Raw genomic sequence first — 10,703 nt, forward strand, 5'->3', positions numbered from 1 at the left:
AGTGGAGTTGAGGATCAGCAGATCAGACTCAATCGTCTTCTGCTCCGAGGTTTTGTGATCTTATCATGAAGATACATCACTAACCTGATTATGGATTTGAAGGTTGAACTGAGAGAGAACAATTGAGCTGCATATAACAGCAATATAAAGCTTTAACTGCTACATTCGTGTTTATTCCATTCTTGATTTCCTGTCTGTCTCGGTGTGCAATTGTTCTGCGCATTTATCTGCGATCACAAATGTTACTGCCTCAACATCATGCAGGGATAATGTCTTCTTGTTCTCCTCCCGGCAGCTTCGATCATCATGTACCACCACACATGGGAACCATTGGTTTCTGAAGTCACATTCTCTCTTGGCCCTTTTTCTGTCAGGCTTTCTCCTGAGGTTCACCGGGATGTCCTTTTGGACACCATTCGGTAGCTTGTCTCTGTATTATGTCATTCCTCTGAACATTGATCCTAAATGCTCACACATGTAAAATTATGAAATTTATTGGATTCCAAATCTCTTGGTGTTCTGGAACTCGTGGCATGTAAGCTGTGCAGAAACAGAGTTCCTCATAACTTTTAAGAAGTATTTCAATGAATGGTTGCAGTACCAACTCAAACAAGGCTATGGGCTAACAGCTGGAGAATGGGATTAGCATAGTTAGGCCCTTGTTTTTCACCTGTGCAGACTATCTGGGCGGAAAGCTGCCTTCTGTGCTGCAAAACGTTATGACTCCATAACTAGCAGTAATCAGGTCACTTCACTCAGTGGATAAAGCAACAGGAGAACGTTTGCAAGTAAAGTGCACCCACGCCAAATAGGAGTGAGACACACTGTTTCGAGAGGAGGGTGGAGTGGATAGGTGGAAAAGGAGATACCGTCCACCCTCTCCTCCTTGACCGAACACCTTCATTCCCTCCCCCACTCACGTATTGTACTCGATGCTACTTTCCCCCCACCCCCACCCTCCTCTAGCTTATCTCTCCATGCTTCTGGCTCACTGCCTTTTTTCCTGATGAAGGGCTTTTCCCCGAAACGTCGATTTCGAAGCTACTTGGATGCTGCCTGAACTGCTGTGCTCTTACAGCCCCACTAATCCAGAATCTGGTTTCCAGCATCTGCAGTCATTGTTTTTACCTTGAAGTTCATCATTGTCATTTAAAAATACCTTGTAACAACTGCAATAAATACTAGATTGGACAAGCTAGCATAACAGTGGTGTACAGGATACATGAACGCCATTGGTCATTTTGAATATGGCTGTGTGTCTTTTTGCCCGTGTGTAAATGTGGTTCACTTTCTCATTATTCCGAATCCCAACTATGCTCATTTTAGTTGCAATTAAATTCTAAATAAGATGTATGAAGTTTATCGGTGCTTAGTTCGGGTAGGTTGGGAGAAGATGTTCCCCTTATTAAACTGGTTGACAAATGCGGGCACAGTTCTAAGGTAAGAAGGGATTTGAGGAAACAAAATCTCTCAAAGGGCCTTGGTTATGCGAAACCCATTGCTTAACATAATACAGGCAAGAAATTGCAAAACGTTTCAAATGTGTTTGCATGCGTGTTAAAACGCCACCGCATGTCACACAATCAGTCATAATGGTGAAATTTGGATTCAACAGTTAAATGTTTGATTTCTGACGTGGAAGTGTGGAATGCAGCAGTTTTTTCATCTTGATGTCAAGACTCTTTGGCTTAGTGGCAGGAGAGAGCATCGTTTTCGACCAAATTTAACGATGGGCAATTGGAAATGAAATGACATTGCCTGAGCTAAGTTCCCCCACGATCAACAGCCTGAGTGCAACCATTGACAAGAAACTAAAATGCATTCTCAATTCAAACAGCAGATCAGAGGCTAGAAATACTGCAGCGAGTCATTTACATCCTGATTCGAGAATCACGATGAATTTTCAGCAAGTCACAAGAGTATGATGAAGTATTCTCCAATTTCCCAGATAGCTCACAAAGCATGCATCGAACATATACTGCAGGCAGAGCAAAGCAGACCGGATAATTATTGTGGCATCCACCATCACTCTCAAAGGTTCAAATACAATTTCTGCCTGCGTGGTTTGGTTGGAACGCAAAGTTTTCTATTTTATTCATTTTTGCAGGAGTGGTTGCATTGGGCTCGTTGTGTTCTATGCTGGCGTTTTACACACTGTCAGTCAGGATTCATATACTGATAATTAATATGTATATGATAACGTCACCAACAAATGAATTAAATGAGCGAACCTGATTCCCTAATTTATAGAATACATAGGCACCTGAGCGAAAAGACGAGTAGAGGCGATTTCAGGTTAGTAGTAAGACCTCCAGTCAGCATCTCCCATCAGAAACTCCAGTTGATACATGTATGACAAGTGGATTTGGAATAACAGCCTAAACATTCGTTACCAGCACTTTGTTTTAAGATAATGGAATTACTCATTTCTCAATGTTACAAACTGAAGTTTCATAGATGTGTGTTGAATGTTCATTGAACTGCATTTGAGCTGCATGATGCAATTTAGCTTCTCCCTGGAGACTCTCAGTTAGAATAAATGAGAGGCAAGTTGAATCTGTTGGATAACTAAATTGTGCAGCTTTGAGAATTTCCTGAGGAAGACATAAGACAATACTAATGAGCAAGGAAGTTGCAGAATATGTGATCTCGGCAGTTAAAATCACAGCAGAGTGATTAATATCAGACCGAATAAACTGAAAAAGTGCAGTTATTTTGAGATGTCAGGTGGGAACAGCATGCGAGTTATTAATCTATGTGGTCTTTCACAAATTAAACAATGACGTTATTAAAGGTGAGTGATTACCAGCCCAATGCTCATATAATCAGGGAGCATAGATTTTTCAAGAACAGGTCTGGTTATGAATACGGAATGTGTGACATGATTTTGTTTATCTATTAATTTGGATAGCTCGCTACTGGAATTGAAAAATTGACAGGAGAACAGCGTTGGTTCGAGGAAGGCTCTGTCTGCAAGGTACCTGAAAACGTTGTGTGTGGCAGGGATAGAAAGTCGCAGGAGATCCATCACCCTGCTCTTACCATCTCAGTCAGCTTCCGACTGCTGTTGGTCACTGAATTGGGATATATCCTACTCCTTCTCTTTAATGAAAGTAAAGGTATAAAGGTGATATAGACTTCAACTGTCTGGATTTCCAAAATGTAGACTGCATCCTGAAACAGACGAATGACTTGTTCCAGCTACTTAATCCCCACAACAACATATTCATCTACGCAGAATCTCAGAATACGTTCCACGACGAGCTCAAAATACTGATGTATCACTCCACCACACTCAGGAATTTTTTTACTGAAACTTCACACACTGCTTCGTTTCATGCCTGTGTCTCAAAGTGCAGCACTTACTTTTCATTCAGAAAATGGTCAATTTAGGATGCCTATCCACCTTTCTTCTTCCTTCCTTCCTTCCCTCCTTCCTTTATTCTTTCCTTCTTTCCTTCCTTCCTTCCTAATTGTTCATGACCGTACTTCACGATGCCCCAAGGAACCTTTCCTCGAATCGAGTGTATGGTTTCCCTTGAAGTGTAAAATTCCCAAATTTGTTCAATCCTGGAAGATCATCCAGTTCCTCACTGTTTGGTAATACATTGTAAACACCTGTCTCCCCTTTGAAACCCAAGATGGGTTTTTGCTGAACATAGACAATGGTGTAGAATTACCTACTTTCCTGTAAAATATTGTAATCGTCGAGACAATCTGCATCATAACATAATTTTTAAAAATGAACTACTTTCATTAAAGACATGTGATATACTGGATAATAGACAGTCTCCAGCCAGACGTTTACAAAAGCCCATATACTCCCATAACTACCTGTACTACACCTCCTCCCACTCAGTATCGTGCAAGAACTCCATTCCATTCTCCCAATTCCTCTGCCCGCACAGCATCTGCTCGGATAAAGAGACATTCCACTGCCAAGCATTGCAGTTGTCCACCTAATTTGAAAAACACGCTTTTCCTGCTTCTGTCGTCCAGACATCCTTCCACCGCACCTCCTCCTTTCCCCACTCAACTGCTCTAAATCCCACCCTAAATGCAATGAACACAGCGTTCCCCATGTTCTGACCTTCCATCCCTCCAGCCTCCACATTCAAAATGTCACACGTACACATTTCCACCAGCTCCAGTTTGACCCAGCACCAAAATCAACTTCCCCGCCCCACCCCTCTCTGACTTCTGTAAAGCTGTCCCATTGCCAAAGGCTGGTTTGCGTTGCCATTCCCAACAACACTCAGTTACCTTTCCCTGACTTCAAAAAATTTGCAAAACCTGTCAGCACACTCCCATTCGCCTCCATCCTGCGCTTCAAACCGTCCTTCCAATTAAGTCAAAAGTACAGCTGCCTCTTCTCCACACCACATTACAGTATCCAGTGTTCACGGCGTGGTCAAGTCGACAACGGGAAGAGTCCAAATATAAACTCAGTGCACATTTCGCCGAGCATGTCGACCTGACCTCCCAGCCACTGCCCATTTTAATTCCCCTTCTCACTCCCTTCCCATACCACCATCCTTGGCCTCCTCCACTGCCGCAGCAAATCTAAACGCAAGTTAGAGGAACAAGAGATCATTTTCTGCATATCCAGGGAATGAGCAAAATAGTAAATCTTCAGTGATTAGAAGGAGCAATCTTGTTTGAAATGTTAAGTGATCGACGTATAAATTCATTGTATAGAACGCACAAAATGTTAACAACAAATGCAGAAAATAAGACAACTCAAAAACTCACACACATACAAACCACTTATTTCGAGATACACAAACGTTAGACACACAACCACATGCACACATATTCATATAAAGTCAGAGGTACATGCGCAACGAGACTCACAGCTTTTATAAAACACATACTGCGATGGATTTGAAAGCATGTACGTATTTTTATGATAATGAATTTGTTTTGCACTGGGAGCTTGAAAGCGCATAACATCTGACTAGATAGCACTCTTAGCGTGCACTGTATCTTTGAGAAAATGCAACATTTGGCAGTGAAACTGATGCATGATTGTTTTAGAACAATTTGAATTTCGCCAATCTGCTTTAAGTATGCCTCAGGACACGAAGACACAATCGATTTTGAATCTATTGATTTGCCAAAATCGAACCAATGAGACAATCCGATGTTGGGTGGATAAAATTGGCAATTTGACATTTGAATTTAGAAATTTAGAATTTGACATTTAGACATTTGGCAACTGTCATCGACATACAGAGCCAGCTAAAACACTAGCTATCAAAGGCACCTTTTACATCTGAAACAGTTTTGCTATCAAAGACAGTAGATGTCACAGGGATGTCTCCCGCAGAAGAAGTTGGACAGTGGAGAAGACAGCCGCTGTGTGATTTTGAGATTAAGTTGATGCAATTTAACTGTGGTTGTATTGGAACAGCATATTGTTATAGAGTTGTATGGAGATAGCAATCATTAAAGAGAAAGAACGCATAGTGATACAAATAGTTGTTGTTTCTTGTTCACTTTTAGAGTTAAACAATGCATTGGTAATCTTTCTTCAAATAGAGAAATTTAGGAGTTCTTCAAACTTTTACAACTACGAGACAAGGTAAGGTCTTCTGGGTGTTTGGTTTAATTAGTAGATTGGGTTTAATGACGTATCGTAAGAATACATTTACATCAAAATTCCTTCACAGATAGTCAGGTCGGCATAACATTTAAGCCCTGACAAAGACGGGAAATGAACTGAGGAAATAGACAGACACTGAGAAAAGACACAGCTTAGACGAAAGAAACTGCAGAAAAAGTCTCAGAAACTATCAGATAAAATAACTAGTCATCTTCTGAGAGTCGTTTTATTTCTTATTCAAATCAAATTTGCTCATAAAACATTCAAAGCATATCTCCATCAAAAGCAAATCAAGAGACGAAGAAAAGTTAACTTTAATCTGAAATTAAAACTAAATAAGCAAACAATACTCCCCCTTCCAGCAAAAGTTCATTCATGATGAGAAACTCGAATTATCCAAAGTAAATGAAATGTACAACACCTATCGGGGCAAGCCAAAATACACATTTGCTCAAATATCGTGCACTCCCACTAACAACTTTCAAATGCCTCCACAAATAACCTCTAAGGTCATATTCGCACAATAATTATTCATGTAAAATAACATAATAATTCTAAAGAGCACTGAATACACTAGATAGTATTGCAACCACATAATAAAGTTATCTTGTCAAATATCTAACCAATCAATATTTTCTTCATGTTGCATCACAGCATAAAATTTTGAACAACATCGTTTTCTTTGCAACATAAGTACAGATCTACGAGTTACCTCAATATCATCTGATGTCATTTAATACGGCAATATCCATTGTAAATTCTTTGAAATCTCTTCTACTCCGAGAGAGTTGAAAGCTGGAAAAAAATGGCTCATGGAAGGGAAGAAATTAATTTCATGCAAATTTACAAAACAAAAGGAAAAGGACTTACTGCACATCCATTTCCTACCTAGTGCACCAGGTGAAAATAGAATCGGAATTGTAAATAAGAGCCCATTGCCTCCTCCACACATTTTTGAGACGTGATTCCTGAAGCTTCAGACCTTCACGCAGTGGCAGATTCAAATCAGTCATAAGTTATTTCAGATAGTCAATTTCTGGTCCAAACCGCTAATTACCCTCAATCCCATGTTTCCGTATTTTGTGTAATACCCAACCGTGGGAAATCTTCTCAAACACCTTCATGAAATCCATTTGCATCACAACGCATCAACTGCTTTACCCTCATCCACCTGCTTAGTCACCTTCTCAGCAACTCAATAAAGTCTGTGAGATACGACCTACCCTTCACAAAACCGTTTTGAATACCCCTAATCAACTTATTTCTATCGAGGAGTTTATAAATCCGATCTGTTCTGGCCTTTTTCAACACTTTATCTGCAATTGAAGTAAGGTTTACTGGTCTGTTATTACCAGGGTTGCCTCTACGCTCCTTTTTGAATAAGGGAACAACATTTGCTTTCTTCCAGTCTTCTGGCACTATTCCTGTAGACAATGACAACATAAGGATCCAAGCCAAAGGCTCATCAATCTCCTCCCTGGCATCCCAGGGAATCCTTGGAAAAAATCCATCCGGCACAAGGGGCTTCTCTATTTTCACTGTTTCAAGAATTGCTGACACCTCTTCTTTGTGAACATCAATCTCATCTGGTCTAGTAGTCTATAACACAGTATTGTCCTCCACATCACTATCTTTTCTTCCATTGTGAATACTAATGAAATATATTCATTTAGCGTTATCCCTATCTACTCTGACACGGCACACAATTTCCCACTGCTATCCTAGATTGGACCTAATCTCTCTCTCGTCATTCTTTAATTCCTAATGTACCTAGTGAAAGCCATAGGAGCCTGCGGCCATACTAGTCTGAAAACGCCCGATCTCGTCTGCTCTGGGAAGCTAAGCAGACGCAGGCCTGGTTAGTTCTTGGATGGGGAACCGCCTGGGAATACCAGGTGCAGTAGGCTGTTTCCGCCAGCAGGGGCTGCTCAAGTCACCCCTCTGCTCTCGTGTTGTGCCACGCACGCAATGCAGCGACAGGTTATTTTCCGGCCCGGACGGAATTTCACATTGGCCCCAAGGTCCCGTACTTCCCGCGGGAGCCTGTGCCCCACAACCTGAGGCTCCTCCGGAATTTTAATTTTGTCCCTTTCAGGGATATAAAAAGGAAGGCCCTGTATCGACTGCTGCTGCACACCGTCCACCTCTTCTCCCTCATCCACCGTCCGGACACGCCTTGGCGTGCCCATTTGCCACCGGGCGGTGGGGATCCCCAGTGGAGGGCTCTCTAAGCGGGAGTCCTCCCCCTTTCTCTCGGGGATCTGGGGTGGAGGGTGCTGCACGCAGCAGTCCCCTGCAACCGCAGATTGCGGTGGTTCACGGACTCCCAGCACAACTGCTTGTTCTGTGGCGCTGTGGAGTCCGTGGACCATGTATATATTGGGTGTGGGCGTTTGCACTCCCTTTTTGATTTTCTGAAAAACCTTCTCCTCTGTTTCTGGCTGCACTTCAGTCCCACGCTCCTGATCTTCGGGCACCCGGTACGGAGGAGGGAGGGCAGGTCCGAGGACCTCCTCGTGGGTCTGCTCCTGGGCCTGTCCAAACTGGCCATCAACAGGTCCAGGCAGCGGGCCGTGGAGGGGGTCGTTAGGGCCGACTGCCTGCCCCTCTTCCGGGGTTACGTTAGAGCCCGGGTGTCCTTGGAGAAGGAGCACGTGGTGTCCACCGACACCCTGGAGTCGTTCAGGGAGAGGTGGGCGCCGCAGGGAGTGGAGTGTATTATTTCCCCCTCCAACTCTATTTTGATTTAGTCCCTACCCTCCCCTTCACTGTTTTGCTCACACAGCATTGCCCTGTGGTTTGAAGGGCAGTGCTTGTCACTGGCCACTCAGGTGTTTTTCAGATCTTCCTGGTGGTGGAATTTGAATAAAGATTCGTACACTTTGTGTCTTTCACTGTGTCTCACACCTGCACACACACACCATGGGTGCTGGGGTTAAATTAAAAAAAAAATGAAAGCCGTAGGAATTTCCTTGATCCTATCCGTCAATGAGTTCTCATGCCCCCTCGTGGCTCTCCTTCGCTCTATCTTTAGGTCTTTCCTGTCTAAATTGTAACTCGCAAGTGCCCGAACTGCGCCTTAAAGTCTCATCCCGACATGAGTATTGATCTTCCTCTTGACAAGAGCTTCAATTTCTTTGATATACCATGGCTCCCACGTACGACAACTTATGACAAGTGCATAACTATCAAGAACACACAGTAGTTTTTCCTTGAATAAGCTCCACATTTCAATTCTGCCCATCTCTGGCAATTTCCTTCCCTATCCTATGCATCCTAAATCTTGCCTAATCTCATCACATTTGCCTTTCCTCCAGCTATAACTCTTGCCCTGTGGTATATCCCTATCCCATTCCATTGCTTAAGCAAACATAATCAAATTGTTGTCATTATCTCCAAAGTGCTCACGTATCTCCAAAATCAAACATCTGGACGACCTCATTACACAGAAGCAATTCCAATATGTACGCGCTCCTTGTATGCCTCTCTACATACTGTGTCAGGAGACCTTCCTGCACACGTTGGACAAAAACTGACCCATCTAAAATACTCGAACTGCGGTATTTCCAAACAATATTTGGTAAGTTAAAGTCCTCAGTAATAACTAACCTTTTACCCTCGTTCCTAACCAGAATGATCTTTGCTATCCTTGCCTCTACATCTCTGGAACTATTGGGAGGCCAATAGAAAACTCCAAACTTGGTGATTTCTCTTTTCCTGTTTCTAACATCAGCCTATACTACCTCAGTGGAGGAATCTTCAAACGACTTTTCTGCCACTGCAATACTGTCCATGATTAACAATACTCCCCATTCACCTCTTTTACCATTTTCTCTGTTCTTACTGAAACGTCCAAATCCTGGAGCCTGCAACAACTATTCTTGGCCTTGCTCTACCTATGTCTCCGAAATGGTCACAGCATCCAAATCCCAGGCACCAAACCATGCTGCAGGTTCACCTACCTTATTCTGGATACTACTGGTGTTGAAATAGACACTTTTCAAACCAATTTCTTGCTTGCCAGTGCCCTCTTGCGACTTTGAAATCTTATTTCTGATCTCACCACTGTCAACCATTGTACACTGGAACTACAATTTTGATTTCCATGCCTCTGCTGATTTAGTTTAAACCCTCCCAAAGACCATTAGCAAATTCCCGCCACACCCCAACCCCTTCACAGATATTGGTACCTCTCTGATTTAAGGTGACACCATCCTGTTTGTTCAAGGCCTCACCGACCCGAGACAACTCTGCATGTTCTCGCTCGAACCTTGCACCTTAGTTCCCTGAATTTCTGTCATAAATCCACAACATTCTTCCTACCTGTGTGTTTGGTGTCTTCTGGACCACGACTTGGGGCTGCTCCCTAACACCCTCACAGGTCCCGAAAATACGATCATTCACGTCACGAGTTGTGGCACGAAGGAAGCAACGCACCGGCTGTTAGTACCTCTCATTCCCACAGAATCTCCGGTTAACCGCCAAATATGGATGCGTAAATGACAAATGTTCCGCTCCTCTCCCCATTTCCCTTGTGAGCAACAAGAACAGACTCGGTGCAAGAGACCTGTGCTCCATTGCTCACGCCTGGAAATTGGCCTACCCCACACCCCCGCCTAAAACAGTCCACAAAATGTTGTTGGGTGGATCGGCCACTATTAAGCCCTGCACTGTCGGCCAGTTCCCTTTCAATCAGCTGACGGTAACCCATCTACCTTTTTCTTGTACCTGAGATGTCGCTACCTTCCTGTAACTACTCTCGATAACCCACTCTGCCTCCTCAATGTTCCGAAGATCATCCAGCTCCAGCTTCAGTTCCCCACCGCGGGTTTCGAGGAGATGGAGTTTGGTGACTTCTTGCAGATGAACTCAGTATGGAAACTGATGATGACCTTAAAGTTCCACATTCTGCAAGAGGAACATTCAACTGCTCTAACCTCCATTCCCACTATTCTAAATACTGTAAATGTCAAACGGCTGAAGTAACATGGATGTAGACACATACAACGCATTTAAGATATTTTCTTAGAACACCTTGTTAAATTGACCTTGGCTCTCTTAAGCACATTCTAGTTTGTCGAAACCTATTAGAATTGCA

The 10,703-nt window shown here is 43.0% G+C and overlaps 1 pseudogene; it reads left to right on the plus strand.

Annotated features, from left to right (window-relative positions):
• Positions 1-7,393: 7,393 nt before the first annotated feature.
• On the plus strand, positions 7,394-7,512 carry LOC140472674 (5S ribosomal RNA; annotated as a pseudogene).
• Positions 7,513-10,703: the final 3,191 nt, after the last annotated feature.

Source organism: Chiloscyllium punctatum, unplaced genomic scaffold (assembly GCF_047496795.1).
Source record: "Chiloscyllium punctatum isolate Juve2018m unplaced genomic scaffold, sChiPun1.3 scaffold_403, whole genome shotgun sequence".
NCBI lineage: Eukaryota > Metazoa > Chordata > Chondrichthyes > Orectolobiformes > Hemiscylliidae > Chiloscyllium > Chiloscyllium punctatum.